This window comes from Lepisosteus platostomus, chromosome 16 (genome assembly GCF_059453375.1).
Source record: "Lepisosteus platostomus isolate fLepPlt1 chromosome 16, fLepPlt1.hap1, whole genome shotgun sequence".
Taxonomy (NCBI): Eukaryota; Metazoa; Chordata; class Actinopteri; order Semionotiformes; family Lepisosteidae; genus Lepisosteus; species Lepisosteus platostomus.
Genome location: NC_142626.1, coordinates 27,343,054 through 27,365,718, shown reverse-complemented (window position 1 = coordinate 27,365,718; position 22,665 = coordinate 27,343,054). Strand labels below are relative to the sequence as shown.

Sequence of the window (22,665 nt, the reverse complement as noted above, 5' to 3'; positions counted from 1 at the left end):
ACTGGAGAAGTCAAAAAACGTAATCCTCTCTGTGTTGCCAGCCTTGTCCAGGTGGGAGTAGGCCCTTTGCAGCATGTAGATAATTGCATCTTCCACACCAATACTGGGTTGGTAGGCGAACTGTAGGGTGTCCAGTGATGAACTGACCGGGGTCTCAGGTGGGACAAGACCAGCCTCTCCAGTATCATCATGAAGTGAGAAATCAGCGCAAGTGGTCTGTAGTCATTGAGGACAGAGGGGTGCCCTTTCTTTGGTAATGGGACCAAGCATGACGTCTTCCAGAGCACAGGGACTCTCTCCAAGCGCAGACTCAGGCTGAAGAGTTGCTGGAGCACTCTGCTTAGCTGATCAGCACAAGCCCTCAAATCTCTGGAACAAATGTTATCTGGTCCTGTGGCCTTACCCTGGTGAAGCCTCTTCAACTCCCTCTTCACCTGGTCAGCCGTGATGGTCAGCCTGGCCTGGGGGATGGTGCTCATAGCGCTGTCAATGCTTCAGGTGTTAATGGTGGAGGTGTTGGAGAGTGGCAGCTGCAGGGGATGGGGGGTGAGTAGCTGTTGGGAGTTGTAGCTGTAGATGGCCATGATTGTGGGGGGATGGAGGAGGTGTTGGGCAGTCGCACCTGCGAGGGCTTAGGGAGCATGTGGCTGTGGGGGGATAGGTGGTGAGCCACAGAAGGCCCCGAATCAAACTTATTAAAAACTGGTTCAGCTCATTGACCATCTCCAGGTTTCCCTCTGTTACACCCCCAGCCTGTTTGAAGCCAGTGATCTCTCTCATGCTGCTTCATACGTCCTTTACCATATTCCTTTGCAGTTTTAAAGGTTGGCTAACAGATCTAATTACCTGCCCCTTTTGTTTGAAAATAGAAGCAATAAGCAATTGCTGGCACCTGGTAGAGTAAATTAGCCTAGAGTCTTATTATGATTAAACAGTTTTACTCTGTCATGTACCTCTTTTCATCCTTTGTAACATGTTTTTTTTATATTCAGCGTGCATTTTAGTGAGGTCTATTGCTGTAGATTCCATTATCATTTTAAAGAACATATTGCAATAACAAAACTTCACCAGAATAGAGCAAGTGACTGTGTTTTGTGTGAGTGAAAAAAGAAACAATGATGTCAGGACCAATCTAAAAAGCTAAAAAAATCTAAAATAATTTATTATGGCTTTATTACTTCTAGTGCTGTTTGGAAATAGTTAAATGGCAATGAGCTGGCATCTTTATCAATTCTGTAGTGTTTCACAAGTGCTCGTGCAAGGCAATTCTATTTTTGAAAGTTATTGATAAGTATATTTACACTACCTCTCTCACAGACAGAAAGATAAAAAAAACTTGTTTTCAACTAACATGTCCTGAACTACAGTCCACACTAATTAAGAACCTGAAAGAGGCACACTACTTTCACAAACTACAGTATAATAATAAACTATTTTATATATCCAACTGAGCAATCTTGCTTCTATAAAATATGCCTCCTTTTTAATTAGATCAATATTTACCATGCCGTAATACAGTAAAATTAATAAAAGTCAAACAGTATACAACTTAAGTTCTGTAATTTGAAAAAGATCATCCCTCAGTATTGAATGGGATTTGAAACCAGGTATTTTCTGGCAAAAGCCCAAATGCTCCACACGCCCTGTTAAACTTTCACCACCTGGTGGTTTTACAAAATAGTGCAGCCCCACAACTGAGTATTTTTTTAAAAAGCTGTGACATTCTGAATGGCAGGATCTGTATATCGACTATAAATTTGCTGTTGTCAACCTTTTAAGTTATATCAGTCTCAACCAGTTAAGTCACATTTATTCACACATACAAGTAAATATGCTTTCACTATCTTGAAGTATCAAATTTTTGGCATACAAACGATAGTTTTGTTCATGTCTGACGTTCCCAAAGTTCTTACCATTGAAAGGCTATCTATTTTGAAGGACCTTCTAAAGACATAATACGTAAGTTGTGGTTTGGTAAAGGCTGTTCCTTTTGTTATTTAAGATGCATACCATACACTTGGGGACCATATTTCAGGTGGGTTTTAATAGGACTTTAGGGATATGACTGCAAATTGTGTGGTGATTCATAGGACTATTATTATATGATGACTGGCAAGTGTTGTGGAGTGCTGAGTCATTTTCCCTTTAGTTCCTTTAGTGTTCTGTCTGTCCCTCTATTCCAGTTGTGGGCTGTACTGCATACATCAGTTCTGACTGTGTGGCAATTGATGAGCATCTAGACATCTAGACACTGTATAATTCTATATGTGAAGTTTGATTCTTGTGCTTTTCAAATCATTCTCAATCAGAGCAATCCAATTGTTCATTATGATATCAATTATGTTTCCAAATTCTTATCATGTTATGTTAATTAGCAGATACTATTGGAATATCCCTAACTACCAAACTTTTATTAACTTTTTATTTCTGTATCTTGTTTTTGCTACAAAATGTAAGTTTCTGAACCCCCTTCCACTTGCCAGATATTCTATAAATACCAGTGACTCTCATCTGAAATCATAGTAATTATTTTTAATAAAAAGTACATCCTAATTGCAATTTCCTCATACAAGGTTTCTGATTATTTTTATTTTTTTATTTACTGTATATTGTAAAACCTGTTTAATTAGTCCCCTGTTAATTCCATTTTTTATATCTGAGCTTTTCAAACGATCATTCTAATACTTTTCTAATCATCTTTGTGTGTATTGACCAAGCAGAAAGGGCACAAGAATGTAGCTAAAGAGGCCCCTGTCTTTCATGTTACGACCCAGATGTCCTGATCAAGACAGCGCTAACCGCATAACCTACCGCTTTGCTCACTTACCAACACACCCTCTCCTCTCAATGTATTTAAGCACTACTCACTTTGTCCTCCTCTCTCAGTATTACATTTACCTATTGAGCTCCCCTTACCATTGGGATTTCATTTAGAGTGTCTTCGTGTTTCCGAACCCCTTTTGTTTTTTTTACTTTGTTTCTCAGATTGCGGCTTTGTGTGACTTTAGGACTTTCTCGGTAAAGGACTTCTGATTCCCCATTCTGACCAAATCTTTTGGATAGTGACTTTAATATTGAGGAACTTCTTGGATACCGCCCTGTCCACATAGGATCCATCCCTCCTTTGGTTTAGGAAGATGGACTGTAACATCTACAGTAGTTCCATTTGGCTCTCATGCTGTGATCTCAGCCACAGAATGACTTGGTGCTCTTTGTGTGTGGGGAAGTGAGGGAGTTTGTCTTTCACAGGACAGTGATGACCCAGTACTCTCCATGATGGATGTTTGCCTCTGACAGCTGGTTGTCTAGCAGAGAGTCATCTGGACATGATCATAAGGTCCAAGGTCACTGTTCATCACCCAGAGGAAGACCCAACAGTGAGAGATCTGTAGGGTGGTACTAGAACCTAGCCTGACAGCATCTCAGCAAATCACCAGCTTTGAATTGTTTAAAAGATATTCTTTCTGCAACAGAAGAAATCCTGTGTTCTTGAACCAGGTGTTATCTTTGCCTTAAATTTTAAATAAGAAAGTTGGACTCATTCTATTTGTCAACATGTTGAATGTCCAAATATATTCAGCAATAAGCTGTAGCCGGGACAAACTGATTTCTCTCACCTGTCTACCTTTGTGGCCAGACCCAGGAAAACACAGACTATTTGTGCCAGACCGAAGTTCAGCAAGACGAGGTTATTCACAGGTGAAGCCAACTTCACTGCGTTTCCAGCTGACTGATAGAACTAGCCAACTCCACAGTGACCCCGCGAGACACGAAAGGCAACTGGTACATTGTACTAACAGCCAGACCCAGACACCACTGTGTTCCTGAGCTGATAAAACTGCAAGGGAATTTCTTTCTTTAGTTTCTTCTAAAGTTTAAGAAATAAAAAAAACTGTCTGAAGAGCAGCAGTGCTTCAGTAGTACCAGGAGATACTTACAATATATCGTTGATGTATTCATAAAACAGTTAACAGTGGAAGATAATGAATTTAGAGAAAAAACGTTAGAGAAATATAAAAAATAAAGATTTTCCTGAAGCTTCTGAAGTCCTTTGTAAATGAACGAGACAAAATTCAGCATTAACACAGTGTGACAAGACAAAGTGGGGATGAGACATCAGTGTTAGAGAGTTGTGATACACAATGAATCATGTCAGTGGTCAATGGTCAATGAATATTATGAAGCTGACAAGAGCTCAACACTCATGAGTCATTCTGAGAGCAATGTGAGTAAAAACACATTTAGAATGATTTTCTAACTTATGGTACTGCTGTCTGGCAGAACTGGGAACCTGGATTCAATTCCTGGGTGCTAACTGTGTGGAATTTGCTTTTTCTCCCTGTGATCTCCCTATGTTCATGTGGGTTTCCTTCTGGTGCTCAGGTCTCCTCTCACAGTCCAAATACATTGTAAGAATAACTGGCTGCTGGGGAAATTGACCCCAGTGTGAGTGTGTGAGTGTTTGTGTGTCTTTTTGTGTCTGTCTGTCTAGCAACCGACTGGCTTCTCTTCCAGAGTGTATCCTGCTTTGCACCCTTTGCAAGTAATGCAAGTCATGTGGTATTACATAGGCTTCTCAATTTACTTGAGGGTTGTGTTCCGGAAACCTGCGCGTATTGTACATTTAGCGCATTATAAGAAACTTTTTACTATTTAAAATAATGGTAAATGTTATAGTCGCGTTACACGTGCATAAGTTTGACCCTACTTACACCCTATACAGATGCAGCCATTCAAAATGGGTATACCCCGGTGGGCGTGTCGCATCAAAACGCAGTATCACGCGGTATATCGCGTCATTTGACGTCATGCTGGAAAGTATCCAGAATCACCTTGTAAAACCACCAGGAGGAGCCTATAAAGCTTAACCTCTCATGTACAGCATTTGAGCTTTTAAATTTAAACTGTGTATTACAGCATGTTAATCATCAGTCATTAAAAAGTTGGTATATTTTATGAAAGCAAGATTGCTCAGTTGGACAACAGTACACAACCTACCTTTATCAGAAATATTTATGCATCAAAGCCTTTACCGAAGATATTACTAATAGTATTAATAATGAACGACTTTGGACAAGCTGTAAACTCAAAGTATTACGCTGGTCCACATTCTTTCTAACCGTCATTTTAAACGAAAATACTTTTAGTTTTTTCTTTCACAAACACCACAGCATTTCGTAGATCTAACTAACGAGGACAGGACATTACCTACAGTAGCCAATACGATAAAGGAATGACTTTTTTTGCTAATTTCTTTTTTTTCACATTTGTACAAGCACTTGGAATCTGTCCAAGCCCTACTTTGTCAGGCATTTTCTTTTACTGCAACGGACATATAAAAACTCCCTTGCTTTTAACAGAGCGTTTCATAATTTCTAACTACGAAAATTATTTAAACTGCAACACTTTTCATTCAACCAGAGGTAAAAATATCACAAGGATCCTCAAGAGCACATCAAAGACTGTATGAAAAGATACTTGTATCAGATACATGAGAATCATGAGAATTTTATCAACGCTTTCTTTTCCGTATACCAGATATTATGGAACCACTTCAGAAGGGTGTCAGCCAGTCAGATTCCAGGAATCGGAACTTTAAAGAAAAAATACACAAAAAAAGTATTTAACTAACATGTGAAATAGCGTGTAAAAAAGTGGTAGTTTTAAGCTTTTCTGCTAATATAATATGGAATTGCGTATCTAAAGAAATTAATAACGATATGATATTTGTGTACTGCGACAGGGCTGTGTAGGGCTGTTTTGCCTTTCTCTTCATGCGACTTCCCTAGTAGCCCACTGGTCTCTGTGCCTGATTACTAAACCTACAGGTTGTGTGTTTAGATCTAGCTGGTGCTGTGACTTTTTTTTTAACAAACATGTCTTTGAAAAAATAGAATAGCAATATTATGGACAATTAATTGACTTTCTTATTTCTAAATATCACAACATGTTCGAATTTAAGTCATTTTTGATAACAATGAATAGTCACCTTCTTTCCTTCTGACAATGGTCCCTGCATCTGCTTCCTGCTTCTATTGTGTGTGAGTCGGGGGGGATCCCTTTAGATCTCCCTTCAGATTTAAAAGGTTATTAATCATATCTACGGTGTCGCATCTTACCAGTGCAGCTGATCTTTTGCTGCCTGGGTCAACTATCACAAAGCTTTAGAGAACTTAACATTTCTATTATCAACAAATTGTAAATACGACGTTTACATTGGCATTATTAATTTTTCACATGGGTGTATGGAGGCTGGACAGCTTGTTCCCCCCTCTCGCCCCTCTCTGTGTACAGTAGAGCCTCCTGTGCTGGCTGGACAGGAGGCTCTGCTGTACACAGAGAGGGGTGGGAGGGGGGAACAAGCTGCACAACTGTGTGGTTGAAGCTGATACCCTGGATTCTCTCCAGACACAGCTGTAGGGGCTCCACCATCCAGGACAGGAGGCTCTACTGTACACAGAGAGGAGCGGGAGGGCATCCATAAGACTCAAGTAATAGGTTTATTCCATGCTGAAAAAAAGAAGAAAGAAAACACATTCCATAAGAATCAACGCTTTTATATATCGCCTTTAAAGGTGGCTTCTCAAAACGCTGTTATTACAGGATAAAAACAACACTAACAGCAACAACAACAATATTGTATTTCATTGCACTTTGAAAACCAAGTAATAACTTAACTATATGTGCAAATGTTTTATGATATGTCGCTGTTGTGAATGTCTTATTGTGAATGTCTTAAATATCTTATTTGCCTGTCTGTCCTGGCTGTGCTCTCTCGCTCGCCCCCCCCCCCCCCCCTCTCCCTCAATTCAATTCAATTCAAGGTGTTTTATTAGCATGACAGATGGGTACAATCAGTGTTGGGTATTTACTTTGCTTTGAGATGCCACTTTTAAAGGTGATATACTGTATAAAATCAAGGCTTTAACTTGCTTTAACTCCGCAAGTCTGAGTTCTTGTGTCTGTCCTATCTGAACCCGAAAGTATTACAATATGTATCTTTATAGCAGGTGGTGTACAACTTTTTAGCATAGATTACACTTTTCTAAACTGTATTTAAAAAATAAAAGTGATTACAATCTAATCTTTCCACATTTGATCCCAGGATCCCAAGAAAAATAAATCTAAACGGGGAAAAAGTTATGCTGAAAGTTAATTAAGATACTTAGAAGACAAAGATATCAATACCTGTATATGTTGCATTTGTCTGATTGTGAATCAAAAAACACATATATTTAAACACACGTTTACGATTTAAATCAAAACGCGATTCAAATCAATATACTGTAAATGTTTATTTTGTAACGCATAGGTGACTATTCATTGTTATTAAAATGACTTAAATTCGATCATGTTGTGATATTTAGAAATATAAATTTGTTTGGTGCGAGTGAGGTTTTATTTAATCTCTGACCAAGGGAAACGTTTCATTTTTTCAAAGAAATGTTTGTTAAAAAAAGTTGTGGCTCCACCGGGATTCAATCACAGACTGTGTGACATGGGAGTCAGGAACCTAACCCACCGGCAAGGTCACATGCAGAGTGCTGAAAAAGCACTACAGAAACATTATCAACAGACAATGTACAGCGTGTACTATTCTTGTGTTGCGGTACATGAATATAATTATATCGTATCATGTTAGTTAAAGACTTCGATGCTTAAAATGTTTAGGGAGAAATGGAATACTGGTGTGTATTTTTTCTTTAAAGTACCGAGACCAGCCATATACTTTTTTTTTACTTGTTTATGTTCCAAAATTAATATCGTTTATGGCCTTCACATGCGTTACAGTATGCTCCTATTCTTTTTATGCTCAGCTACTAAGATTTCCATATAAATATTCAATATTAAAATGGGCAAAGTAAAGACATTTAAATCTCTCTACGACCAACCAACGGACCAAGAGTGCCCCTGTCGGTCAACCAATCACGTACCAAGGTATTTTGCGTCAACGCGCGTCACGATGCGCGAGGCCCTAGCAAATTACCTCCGGTACGTGTCTGTACCGCGCACTTTGAATGGCTGCATCTGTATATTTGATACTGCATAATTAGGCAGTTGTTGCAGCTCTAATTTGATTTGAGACAGTGGTGATCTCTGTCTTGATGACCAATATTGCAGCCCAGCAGTTATGTCACATAGACTACATGGTGGTCTGAAATGAGCCACATGTGTGACTGGACGCTGTGCACGGCTGGCAAATAGCATTTGATTTTGATTTAAGTGTGGGCCAGAGTCCTTTAGGAACCTGACTAGTTTGCATTTAGTAATTAACAATGATGTAAACTGTATCTAAAGCCTTGGGTTCTGGAATTCAGTTTGGTTCATTGTATTAAGAGTGTGTTCATACTGTAAGAAGACTGTTGTGTATAATTAGTCAAATCATTTCTAAAAACTGAAATATGGCCACCTGGCCTTTAGTTTTGGCTTCAGTAATAGGGTGACTACATTTATTACATAACATATCTGTGTAATCCAGTTTGGAGGGGTTTGAAAAAAGTTATTTGCATATAAGTGGTTATTTAACCGAAGTGTAACAGCACATTCTAGTATTTTTGCAAGAAAGGGTAAATTGGAGATGGGGTGAAAATTATTTAGATTGTCCAGAGCCATGTTAGACTTTTTTGCTATAGGGGTAATAGCAGCAAATTTGAGGACCAGTGGTGCAACACCTGTGCTCAAGGATTCATTTATTATATTGAGGAACATGGGGCAGAGAGAAGTGAAACATGACTGAAATAAAGTGGTGGGGATGGGATCTAATATACAAGTGCTGGATTTCATATGTGAAGCCAGTTTTCTGATGGATACAGAGTCAAGAAGAGAGAAGGTGGAGAGAAGGGAACCAGTAAAGTTGGGGAAGCAGTGAGGAGGTGTGGAAGTGACACGCACTGTGGTGAGAATGTGATGCCGGATCTTGGAGCTAAAGAAATCTAGGAATGTGTTGCAAGGTAACGATGAGACAGGTAATGTGATGGGGCAGTTAGGCTTAAGCAGTCTGTTGATGATGGAGAAAAGGTGTCTGGGGTTGTTTTGGTTATTCTCAATGATGTGAGAAATAGGTGGATCTAGCAGTCTCTATCGTATCCTTATATTTAGACAAGTAATCTTTCCAAGAATGCTAATGTACGTTTAGGCCAGAAAGACAACACCTACGCTCAAGTTTCAGGGAGACTGACTTCATTGATTGATGGTCAGTGTACCGGGGGCAGAGTGAGAAAAAGAGATGGTTTGAGTTTTTAGAGGAGCAAAGGTGTTAAGTGTAGATAAAAGAGTGCTATTAAGCAAATGTATTTTGTCCTCTAGAGGGTCAGAGGCAGAGAAACAAGATAAGGAGGATAGAACAGAATTTGTGAACCTAAACTGATCAACTGATTGCCAGTTGTAGAAATTTACAGAGCATGAAGGGGGAAGTGTTAGAAACAGGTAATTCCAAAAATAAATGAATAGTTGAGTGATCAGAGAGGCCTAGTTCAAGGGAAATGACTCTTTCAAGTGAGAAACTGAAGAGCCAATTGTAATGATGAAATCTAAGGTGTGTCCTTTGTAATGTGTTGGGCTGAGAACAAACTGGATTAAATCAAAGCATCCCAACAGAGCTAGAAAACCCTTAGCCAAACTGGAAGAACTTGAGCCAATATGTATACTAATATCCCCAAGAACAAGGATCCTCTTAAATCTGAGGCATAAAAATTAAAGTAAATTTCCAAACTCACCTAAAAGGGCGGATAACTAGTTGATAATTCAAGCAGGTAGAAGAGAGCAGGAGTGTCTGTTTAGGAAAAGGACCAGTGGAAATAGAGGGAGAGAAAATACATCAGTTATATATAAACAGCTGTTATTGTTTTGAGCATTGTAACTAGCCCTGCTTCATTTCTCATTAGATAAAAACATGTTTAAAATGTAATTGCTGGGGGACTCCAGTAAGGAGTATGGCTTTTGTTTGAACTGTTTTTATATCAAAAAGGATTTCACTGGCCTGTCAAATGTAGGAAGACTGGTTATGGGTGTAACTTAAGTACTGTATATTGAGGTGAATGAGTGCTCAGTTTATGTGTGACCTGTTTATTATATTTAAATATCTTGTAGTGACATCTAGAGGTGATACTAATAACTGACAATGAGCAGGTCTCTGGAGTTGATCAGATACATCTTTGGACTGTAGATAATTATGTTCATAAACCCACTCACATCTTACTTTCTCACAACATTTATGATTATATATGCATCTGGTATGGGTATTTGTATATGCTGTGTATTTTGCACAATATCACATTTAATCACCTGTCAGAGTGTTTATAAACTGCATCAGTGTGGCCTGGCTCTGGCTCTGAGGGAGGAATGAGTTACCACTGAAGTGAAATGGGCTGTGTTAACTGGAACTTTTTACTTTAGGAACACTTACAAAGAACCTCAAGGTGACTACCATAATGTAAAGGAACAAGTAATAGGTTTATTCCATGCTGAAAAAAAGAGAAGAAAGAGAACACAACGTTTCGGCCGTGGAGCCTTCTTCGTGTCACCTGCGCCTGTGGGTGGAAGGTTGCTGGTTTGAATCCCAGAGCCAGCAGAGGAATCCTGCTTCATTGGGCCCCTGAGCAAGGCCCTTAACCCCAGCTGCTCCAGGGACACCATATAAATGGCCGACCCTGCGCTCTGACCACAGTCTTCTCTCTTCCTGTCTGTGTGCCTCATGGAGAGCAAGCTGGGGTATGTGAAAAGATGAATTCCTACTACAAGAAAATTGTATATGGCCAATAGCGTGTATGTTACTGTATGTGAAATTATTTTTCTTCTTCAGGCTGTGAGTGAGAGTGAGACATTTGCTTTTATACATTATACAGTACATGTATATATTTGGGTCTTTACAGTAAGACTACTGTAGCAGACCCTGTATCCCCAAGAAGAAGTGATTTCACGAGGAAGCCATGAGGACAGTGAAAATGAGAAATGTGCAGATTAGAAGAGGTTTTGTGGGGACAGACCTCACACTTCAATGTGAATAACCCAGAGACATCATGTGCATAATGTCCTTTCAGTTATTGTGGACTGGTAGTCAAAACGTGAACTGACAACACGTTTTTGAGCTTTCTTTTCTTAAAGAGTAATTGCCTTGTATAAGCATGTCTGATTTTATAAAGAAAAAAACAAGATTTATTATAATGATTCCTTCAGGAGATTTCACTGACAAAATCATAGTGCTGTTACACTGGAGAGAGCAATGGCCAGTTCTGCCTCCCTCTTGTGGGCAATACTTATAACTGCAGTCTGTGTTTCTCTTTGATTAACACATATGAATGAAAAACATCCAGATCACAGGTGTCTCACAGTAGCGTCTGTGATCTGTCGAGCAGGAAGCAATACATCAACTTGTACCATGTATAAAATAAAAACACAGTTTACACAGACATGTATACAGTACATGAACATACATAAAATACCTAAAATATAAGTAAGCATCAGTCATGTTTACTGTAAATGGAATTCGAGAGAGAGTGAGAGAAAATGTGAGAGAGAAACACATTTTCAACAATAGCATCACTGTGTAGCAACATTCCCAATGCACCAATGAGACACTTGCATCGGGCGGCCAACGGCGTAACTACAGTATGCAGCGCTCGTTATTTTGACTCGCACTACATAATTCAAACAAAAATATACTGAAGGGAATGGTTTAAAAACACATATTTCAAACTCGCGTAAGACGTGAACCCAATGTACTGTATATTGTATTTTGTATGTATGTGTAACTTATTAATTTTCTTTTTTTCTTCTATCTTTTTTGTATCTCTGTTATTTCAAGCACACCACAAAAATGAGAAATAATATAATCACAGTTATTTTAATAGTATGACTGAATTAAATGATCTTTTGTAAAAGCAAAATAAACTTTTAAGTGCACCTGCAGTAGGTCCCAGCTGCAGCAGTACAGTCGCTGTGCAGTCCTGCTGAAGGAGGTTTTTGTATGACTGTGAAACACTGTGTGGACAGATCTTTACTGTTGATGTAGTGGTTACTCTGACAGTAATAATCTGCTGCATCTTCAGCTTGGACTCCTGTGATGGTCAGAGTGAAGTCAGTCCCAGATCCACTGCCACTGAAACGCTCTGGGATCCCAGTCTCACGGTTAGTTGCTGCATAGATCAGGAGTTTAGGGGCTTCTCCAGCTTTCTGTTGGTACCAGGCTAGGCGGTTATTACCATACACTGCAGGACTGGTCTTACAGTTCACAGTAACTGGAAATCTGTCCAGAGAGAACAGATTTCACTGCTGTAGTCTGAGTCACAGTAACCTGTCCACTGGATTCTGAAAACAAGAGAAAACAGTCATATACATTTTTTAAGCTATTTCACTTTGTGTCTGTAAATCTTGTTTATGTAACATGCTAAAAGATATTAACAACACGAAAAAAATAAAAAAAAGCTAGGACTAAGTCAGCACCTAGCCAAGTATTAAATTATACCCTGAGCAGAGATGAGGAGTGTGCAGATGAAGATGGTGATGAAAGTCATTGCTGCTGTGGGTTCTGTTGCCATGAAGGGCAGCTCTCAGTCATGAAGTGTTTAACTCACAGGGCTATAAACACTCCCAGAGCACTTAAGCATGTGCTGCCAATGCAAAGTGTCTCTTCTATGCAAATTGTCTTCCTGGGTTCAGCAGCACTTGTAGCCAGTCAGTGCTGGAAACACAGGCTTGGTGCTGTGTGTTGTGACAGGGCAAGACGAGCAGTTTGATTAAAGCTCAAAGTGCAAGTTGCCATTTTAAGACATCAGTTAACCTCTTCTATTATAGTCAAAAAAGGTATGAGCTCCTCAGAGATACAAGAAAGATTATAACCAAGGAGGCTAGTGGGCCCATCTTGCTTTCTTGGTTTCAATTAGCTAATTTGAAGGCTGTGGGTTGAAATCCCAGCTAGACCACTGTTGTTGTGCCCTTTTAGAATGCACTTCACCCAGATTACTGCAGAAAAATGCTTGGCTGAATCAATAGGCTGCCTTAATTGAGACTGCCGAGTTAATTGGTGATTATTGATGATTGATGATTGTGGCAGCTTGCTCCAAGCATCTACATCATATGATCATATACAAGCTCTTTCCACTTCTATTGCTTTCCCAAATTCAGCCTTTAACCAGGTGTTGATCTTGAAATAGGATATTTGATAAACATAGACCCTTTCAAGATGTTGAATTTTCAGTCAGTCTTGATTCCTCTTCTGTCTTCTGTTTTCACTGTGAATATGTGCAGTGCATTAAGCTTTATTAAACATGTTTGGCCACAATATTTCACCAGAAGCTACTTTACTGTCACACAAAGGAGAAGGAGATGGTGTCCTTAAAGAACAACAGGACAGGCTGGTGGAGAACCGTTGCGGAAAGATCTTATGAAAGCAAAACCTGCTTTGAGGCATTTTTGTTTTGTAAATGACTTTATGTAGATTGAATGTACATTCCTAAGTCAATACATTTTTCCATCTCCAGAAATCACAAACCATGAAAAACATCTGAGACTGAAACATCCCCTCTTTGCACCAGATTAGTTTCCTGCTTTTAATGATTTTTTCCATGATGTTCCACCTTGAAGCAGCTCCAGGAGAGCAACATTCTCCATGGCTGTCTTGACATTAAAAATAAAGTTTCAAGCAAGATATAATCGTATCATATCTAAAAAGAGACAAACTGTAGCTCCTCCAATCGCTATAACTGACTACGACAGCATTTGTGAAATACATTTTCTAGAAATAGCCTGTCTTTGGCTCCTCTCTATAATATTTGTAGATCTCCACAAACATATTTACAGTACTATAATGGAGGATCCTGTAAATGCTATGAAACAACCACTCAATAATATAGAAGAAATATAGAATAGAATAAAATATTATTCGCCAGCACAGTCACCAGAAGGACATGTGAAAACAAAACAGTTTTCTAATTTTTATAGAGAGGGTTTCCATATTTTCTGCTTAAATAAGGTTTGGATATTCACAACTTAACAGCAATGCCTAACAGCTTTCTAGATTTAGAGAGTTTCTCCCCAGTAAGGAATGTTCTGTGGGTACTCCTTCTCAAATGCAGTGAGTGAAACAGAGGTACTGGAGGCTGCCTTGAGGTCCTTGAGGAACCCCCTGTGTTTGCTGATTTCAGACCCAGACATGCTCTTAATCACAGGCTGATTGATTTATGTTTTCCATGTTGGGCATATTTGTAATTCAAAAAATATTTTGCTTTCTGTTCCAAAAAGGTCATTTATAATTACAGAGATTTGTAATAGGTTGCAGATCCGTATCTGTTTTAGAGTTTTGCTGTGGCACCTGAAATGAAGCCAATTGGACCTGCAGAAGGAAAATCCTCTTCTGGGCATGTTTCATACCTTGTCTGTCTTCAAAGTGGGCATGTTCAATAATGTCATTCCAATTGTGGGTGCTTTTCTAATAGTGTCCCTCCTTAAAATTAGCATGTCAGATATAGGGTCACTCCTGCTATAGGCATGTCTGATACCACATCACTCCCACCCTTCTGTTCATTTACAATTCACCATCAAGTAAGAGCTGTTTAATCAGAATCAACAGGAAATGTGAGAATGACTGTCAGCGAAACTCTGAACTCTGGAGAGGCTCTGCCTGGGCTTAGAGCACTATAGCCTGTAGAGATCGCTGTGCTTTGGAAAGAAGAGCCCAGAGGCCCTGCAGGCTTTTTGAAAGCTACATCTTTACTTGATGATCAGTGTCAGCAGATGCTTTGTCATTCACGAGCTGGGCCACGCTCATGGCAGACTTTCCGATCGATCAATCGATCTCGATCGATAAGTGGAGCAGGGCGGTGTGCTTCCCCGTGAAGCACACTCTCTGAAAGGCCACGAGCAGGTCCTGGAGATAATCCATCAGCTGGAAGGGCATGAAGAGCGCAAAGACACCCAGGCTGGACTCATCCAGGCTCCACTTCTTCACCAGCCCACCTTCGTACAGAGCACGGACGCCCTTGCTGTGGATGGCAGCCAGGTCACTCAGGGCCAGCTCCTGGAAGGCCTCGTCGCTCCTCCCCAGGAAGAACAAGGACTTGTCTGACAAGGTGTGAGACGCCAGACCAGCCTGAACCTACTCTAGAGCGCTTCGCTCATGTAGTTAATAAAGATCGATGGGCGATCCGTGACAGAGTTGCCCCAGCGGATCCCTTCCTTCTCCCAGAATCGCTCCCTGATGACCAGGATGAGTTCAGTCCAGCTTTTGTAGTGGACGCTCCGCAGGGCCTCTCTCTTGTGCCGGGAGAGTGGGGGGTAAAATCTGATGTTTAGAGCTGCCTTGGCTGTGAAAGGGAACAGGAGGGAGTCTGCCGTCATTTTGACCGAGTTGTCCGTTTTGTGTCTGTACGCAACCTGGACGCCCCCTCTGGTCTGATTTATTTCCAAAACTTGAATTCAGAAGCACACAGCTGCTCGAAGGTCTTGACTCACAGCCTGAGGCAGCAGACCTGTGGAAACAGATCAGAAGGACAGATCATTTTTGTTATTTTTATGTTCTTTTTTATCACATTTCTCATTGTTTTAGGTAAGAGTCACACGTTCTTCTAGAAATTAAGAGCTGCAGAAATTCTCATTCAGACATTCTGTATCAGGGATCATACTGTATAGTTCACAAGGAATACCAACATCCAAGAATCAGGTGCTTTGCAGATGTTTGATCATGTAATTATTTTAGTTTTATCTGCTTGGTTAAGAGGTGATCGGACGAGGAGGCTCGACCTCCAAACAGAAGCAAGTGAACCCCAAAACCACCAGTGCAGAAAGAGACAGAAGGAATATTGAAATACTGACATAACATTAAAAGAGAAGGCGGACATTAAAAGCTGTGTGGCACTCTAAGACAAAGACTGACCATTTGCCTGTGTGTCACCTGAGCGACACTGTTCGTCCCAGAGAGCAACTGGGCCCATCAGTGTGTCCGGTCTCACTCTCTCTGTCAAGATACCTGTTACTAGCTGTGAACAAGCCTGTTACAGCCAGAACTGATCTGTAATCAGTAAGAAATGCAAGAAATGGTAAATATATTTGAGACATGTTAAAACAAAACAGTCAGATTACAGGTATAAATGAATAATACTTGGCTTTTTATGCATCTTTTTGAGTAACTTTTTATGTGAGTAAAAATACAGTTTGTAGGTATGATTTTTGAGTCGTGTCATTGCTGCCTGGCAGCACTGGAGCCCTGGATTAATTTTGGGGATGATATCTGTGTGGAGCTTGCATGTTCTCCCCAGGCCCACTTGGGTTTCCCACCAGGTGCTCTGGTCTCCTCCCACCATCCAAAGACATACTGGTAGAATAACTGGCTGCTGGGAATATTGACCCCAGTGTGAGAGTGTGTGTAATTGTGTCTGTCTGCCCTGCAATGGAATGGCTTTCATACAGAGTGTATCCTGCCTTGCACCCTTTGCAAGTAATGCATGTAATATAGAATCATATTGTATTCTGTATATATGTGTTTTTTTCTTCTTGTATTTGTCATTTTTTTTCTATCTCTGTTATTTCAAGCACACCACAAAAACGGTTTGGTTTGGCATGATGTTTATGTTGACATTCTGCCCCATTACTGGTTAAAGTGGTTAGGAAATGTATGGATGGACTTTTCTGTGCCAAATGGAATCATGCTTCTAATGAGCATTATGAATACCACAGATATGAGATGTGATCAGTATCTTGCTTTCCAGCCTCATAATCAATATGATTGAAATGAGAAATAATATAATTATATTTCTTTGAATATTGTGACTGTGTTAAATGATCTCTTACAGTAGTAAAATAAATTATCTCTCATAAAAGCAAAATAAACTTGTAAGTGCACCTGCAGTAGGTCCCAGCTGCAGCATTGCCGTCGCTGTGCAGTCCTGCTGAAGGAGGTTTTTGTATGGCTGTGTAACACTGTGTTAACACATAACCACTGTGGTAACTCTGACAGTAATAATCTGCTGAATCTTCAGCCTGGACTCCTGTGATGGTCAGAGTGAAATCAGTCCCAGATCTACTGCAACTGAAACGCTCTGGGATCCCAGTATACAGATTAGTTTTACACATTTTTTTTGTGTATCTGAACTTCCCAAAGATCTTATGATGGAAAGGCTATCTATTTTGTAGGACTTTGGAAAGACGTAATATTGTGGTTGGGAATCATCCAGGATGTTCCACTTGTTATTTAAGATGTAGACCAGAAGCTTGGGGACCACATCTCAGGTGGGTTTTAATAGAACATTAGGGATATGACTGCCAATTGTGTGGTGATTCATAGGACTATTAATATATGATGATTGGCAAGTGTTGTGGAGTGCTGTGTCTTTTTTCCTTTAGTTCCTTCTCTTTAGTGTTCTGTCTGTCCCTCTATTCCAGGTGTGGGCCAGACTGCACACATCCATTCTGACTGTATGGTAATTGATGAGCATCCAGGCATCTAGACACACTGTATGAATCTTCTACTATATGTGAAGAAGCTCCTGCTGTGCTTATTGCACGAATAGAGATAGCTTTTTAAATTATTTTCAATCAGAGCAATCCAATTATTAATTATGATATCATTGATGCATTTTCAATTTTTTTATCATACTATGTTAATCATCACATTCCATTGGAATATCCCTTGCTACCAAACTTTTATTAACTTTTTATTTCTGTATTTTGCTTGTGCAAAATGTTCTCCCCGTGTTCATATGGGTTTCCCACCAGGTGCTCTGGTCTCCTCTCACAGTCCAAATACAATGTTAGAATAACTGGCTGCTGGGAAAATTGACCCCAGTGTGAGTGTTTGTGTGTCTTTTTGTGTCTATCTGCCTAGCAACTGACTGGCTTCTCTTCCAGAGTGTATCCTGCCTTGCAACCTTTGCAAGTAATTCAAGTCATGTAGTTTTACAGAGGGTTCTCAATTTACGTGGAGGTTGCATTCGGGAAACCCACGTGTACTGTACATTTTTAAACACATTTTTCCTATTTAAAATATTGGTATTTTCTATAGTTGCATTCCGCACGAGTAAGTTTGACTCTGCTTACACACTATAGATCTGAATTATGGGACGTGGCATTCGCTAAATACCTTCAATACATCAACTTGTACTATGTATAAAATAAAAACACATGTATAAAATAAAAATTCCCAATGCACCAATGAGTCACTCGCATCGAGCGGCCAACTGCATAACTATGTGGTGCTCGTTATTTTGACTCGCACTACATAATCCAAACAAAAATATACTTAAGGGAATATGGTTTTAAAAACGCATATTTCAAACTCCCGTAAGACTGTACTGTAAGACTTGTGCCCCTGTACTGGGTTCTGTGGTAAGAAAATGGACGGATGGACTTTTTGGTTGAATATGGTGGCATATGTGATTGGTATCTCTCTGTCCTGTCTCGCAGTCAGTATGATTGTAATGAGAAATAATATAATCACAGTTCTTTGAATACTGTGACTGTGTTAAATTATCTCTTACAGTAGTATAATAAACTTGTAAGTGCACCTGCAGGAGGTCCCAGCTGCAGCACTGCAGTCGCCGTGCAGCCCTGCTGAGGGAGGTTTTTGTACAGCTCTGCTCAGTGGTGAGCAGAGCTTTACCACTGAGCTGATGGTAACTCTGACAGTAATAATCTGCTGCATCTCCAGCCTGGACCCCTGTGATGGTCAGAGTGAAGTCAGTCCCAGATCCACTGCCGCTGAAACGCTCTGGGATCCCAGTCTGACGGGTAGTTGCTGCATAGATCAGGAGTTTAGGAGCTTCTCCAGCTTTCTGTTGGTACCAGGCTAGGTAGTTGTTATTATACACTGCAGGACTGGTCTTACAGCTCACAGTGACTGTCTGTCCAGAGAGAACAGATTTCACTGCTGGAGTCTGAGTCACAGTAACCTGTCCACTGGATTCTGAAAACAATACAAAACAAAGTAATTTAAATTTCTTTTAGCTATTTTACGCCTTTCTGTAAATCTTATTTACATAATTTCCTAACAGGTATACAGTATACTGCAGATATCAAAAAGTATATTTAAGTCAACACCTATCCAGTAATTCATTATAATACATACTTTTTTAAACATGTATATAAATTTGCCTCAGAAAAACACATTTGCTACTCTTCTGTTGAAGCTCTTTACATTTTAGATTAATTCTAAATGTATTCAGTTCTTAAAACTTTAACTTTTAACAGTTAATATTGTGAAATTAATGAAAACAAAATAAAAATAATAGAATTAGAGAAGTATTGGTTTTAATCCTCACCTTGAGCAAAAAGCCCCAGTGTCCCCAGCAGTAAAATCAGTGGCATCATTGTCCTGTGTGTCAGTGACTCTGAAAGGGCTGAACAGTGACTGATCCACACTGTGAGTCTTAAAGTGTTTGGAGCAGTGAGGCGGCACAGGTATGCAAAGCTCCTTCCTGTATACAAATCCTGTCACAGACAGTTAGAAAAGGCCTGAGCTTGGAGAACAGGTACAATCTCCAAGGGTTGGGTCTGTTGTTATGTGTATATAATATGTCGTGCATGTACTGCTAGATCAGTACTCTGACATTAGAGCTCTGCCACATTTAGGCTGTGCATATACGCCTCTTGAAAACAACAACTTTTTCCCTAAACAATCTGAAAGCACTGATCCAGCAGAGACTTGCCTTCCCCTGGAGGTCCTCTTGCCAGCACGTGGGGATCCCAGTCCTCCGCTGGCCTTGCTACAGAACCTGCTATTCCTCTGTCTGTTTATTCCCAGCGAACTGTCCCCATTGACCCTGCTGTCTACTTTCCACACAGCTCCTCTCGCGCTGGTCTCCCCACCTTCTCCACAGACTGCAGCCTTCACTCGCTCCCAGCCCAGTCGGCCCACACATCTCTTGCTCTCTGCTTCCTGCTTGCTGCCTCACCTCCATCTCCTCTCTCTGATCTCCCAAAGATCCCCACAGTCCTGCGCCTGGGACTCAACCTGTCATTTCACTGCAGGGCTTAATACCGGCTGCAGCATAACATACATGATGTACAATTTATTGATACAACACCAGAACATGCATAATAAACTATCAGTCTTAAAAGAATATATTTGTGAAATGATCAGCAGTGATAGGGAAAATGGATCATTCCCTCAGGGATTACCAAGATAAGACTTAATAACATCAGAGTTAATGTATATCACATACATTAACTCTAATTATATCATATCTCATAATATATATCAGCTATAAAGTGTTGTTGTCAACCTTGTATGATATGTCAGTCTCAAGCAGTTAAATCATATTTTTCTGACATACAAGTAAATATGCTTTCGCTATCATGAACTATCAAACATGTGTCAAGATAATTTGGGGCATTCATACGATTTTTGTTTGCATCTGAACTCTCTGAAGTTCTTATCATGGAAAGGTGATCTGTTTTGTAGGACTTTGGAAAGATGTAATATCATGGTTGGGAATCTTCCAGGATGTTCCTTTTGTTATTTAAGATACAGACCAGAAGCATGGGGACCACATTTCAGGTGGGTTTTAATAGGGCTTTAGGGATATGACTGCCCATTGTGTGGTGATTCATAAGACTATTACTATATGATGATTGGCAAGTGTTGTGGAGTGCTGTGTCTTTTTTCCTTTAGTTCCTTCTCCTTCTCCTTTTTTCCTTTAGTTCCTTCTAGCAGAGAGCAATTTGGTCAGGATCATAAGGTCCAAGGTCACTGTTCATCACCCAAAGGAAGATCCACCAATAGGAGATCTGTAGGGTGGGTACCAGAACTTAACCTGACAGCATCTCAGCCAATCACCAGCTGTGATGTAAAGAATTCTGTACAAGATTCTTTCAGCAACAGAAGAAATCTTATGTTCATGAACCAACTGTTATTTTTGCTGTGTATGTTTGCTGTCTAAGACAGTTGGACTCTTTCTTTTGTCGACATGTTGGATGTCCGAATATATTCAAAAATAAGTTGTAGTTGGGACAAACCAAGTTCTCTCACCTCTCTACCTTGGGCCTGAACCAGGAAATCAAGCAGTGTACAAACTTTGTTTTTAAAGACTGAAGTTCAGCAAGACGTGGTTATTCACAGGTGAACCCAGCTACCTGTCTGACTGCGTTTACACAGCAACCGGCCAGACTGGTAAAACTAGCCAACTCCACAGTGCCCCCGCTGCAGGGAATATGGACCTTGGTGTGAGTGTTTGTGTTTGTGTATCTGTCTGCCCCACAGCTTCACTCTTAAAATGATTTAAATGAGAAATAGAATAATTACAGTTCTTTGAATAATGTGACTGTGTTAAATGATCTCTTACAGTAGTGTAATAAACTTGTAAGTGCACCTGCAGGAGGTCCCAGCTGCAGTAGTGCGGTCGCTGTGCAGTCCTGCTGAGGGAGGTTTTTGTATGGATGTGTAACATTGTGTGAACAGAGCTTTACTGTTGATGTAGTGGTAACTCTGACAGTAATAATCTGCTGCATCTTCAGCCTGGACTCCTGTGATGGTCAGAGTAAAGTCAGTCCCAGATCCACTGCCACTGAAACGCTCTGGGATCCCAGTCTGACGGGTAGATGCATAATAGATCAGGAGTTTAGGAGCTTCTCCAACTTTCTGTTGGTACCAGTGTAGGCAGTGCTTAGAGTTATAAACATACACTGCAGGACTGGTCTTACAGCTCACAGTGACTGTCTGTCCAGAGAGAACAGATTTCACTGTTGGAGTCTGAGTCACAGTAACCTGTCCACTGGATTCTGTAAACAAGACAAAACACAGGGAATTTAATTTCTTTTAGCTATTTTACTCTTTTCTGTAAAGCTTGTTTACATAATATGCTAACAGCTTTATACTCCACAAACCATAAAATATATTAAAGTCAACACCTAGCCAATAATTAATTATAATGCACACTTTTTACAGATTTGTAAATATATGTGCCTCTGAAAATACATTTGCTACACTTCTGTTGAAGTTCTTTAAATTTTAGATTTATTCTAAATTTATCCAGTTCTTTAAACTTTAACTTTTAAAGGTTAATGTTGTAAAATTAATGTTAATAAAATAAATATAATAAAATTAGAGAAGTATTTTCTTTAATCCTCACCTTGAGCAAAGAGCCCCAGTGTCCCCAGTAGTATAATCAGAGGCATCATTGTCCTGTGTGTGTCAGTGGCTCTGAAAGGGCTGAACAGTGACTGATCCACACTTCAGTCTTAAAGTCTTAAAGTGTCTTAAAGTGTTTGGAGCAGTGAGACGGCACAGGTATGCAAAGTTCCTTCCTGTATGCAAATACTGTCACAGACAGAAAAGGCCTGAACTGAGAGAACAGCCTGGACTCCAGTGATTATCAGTGTAAAGACTCACCACCAGTGAATCAATCAGGAAACCCAGACAGATGGGCTGCATGCAATATGGATTCTACTCTAGTCCGTAGAGATATCTACACAATTCACACTATCTGACCCTAACCACACTTTATACCCAATCTTTTTTTTAAAATGCTTTCTTCTGTTTCTCTCATTTAATCTTAATTCTGAATCTGTCACGATCGTTACTCCTCCTCTTAAGGGCGCTCCAGCCCTTCCTCGTTCCGTCCCATTCCCCACACCTGTTTCTTATTCCAGCCCCTCTTTAGTTCCACCTTTAAAGCCAGACGCAGGCGATTGCTCAGGGCTTCTCATTGAATCCCGTTTCGTGAGAGCCCGGGGTCCTGC

The 22,665-nt window shown here is 40.1% G+C and overlaps 1 long non-coding RNA gene across 1 annotated transcript; it reads right to left on the bottom strand.

The window, feature by feature from the left end:
- Positions 1-11,826: 11,826 nt before the first annotated feature.
- Positions 11,827-12,547, bottom strand: LOC148647128 (uncharacterized). Its single transcript, XR_015927746.1, has 2 exons — positions 12,464-12,547; positions 11,827-12,306 (listed from the first exon to the last, which is right to left on the bottom strand). It is a non-coding gene; the product is annotated as an uncharacterized LOC148647128 (long non-coding RNA).
- Positions 12,548-22,665: the final 10,118 nt, after the last annotated feature.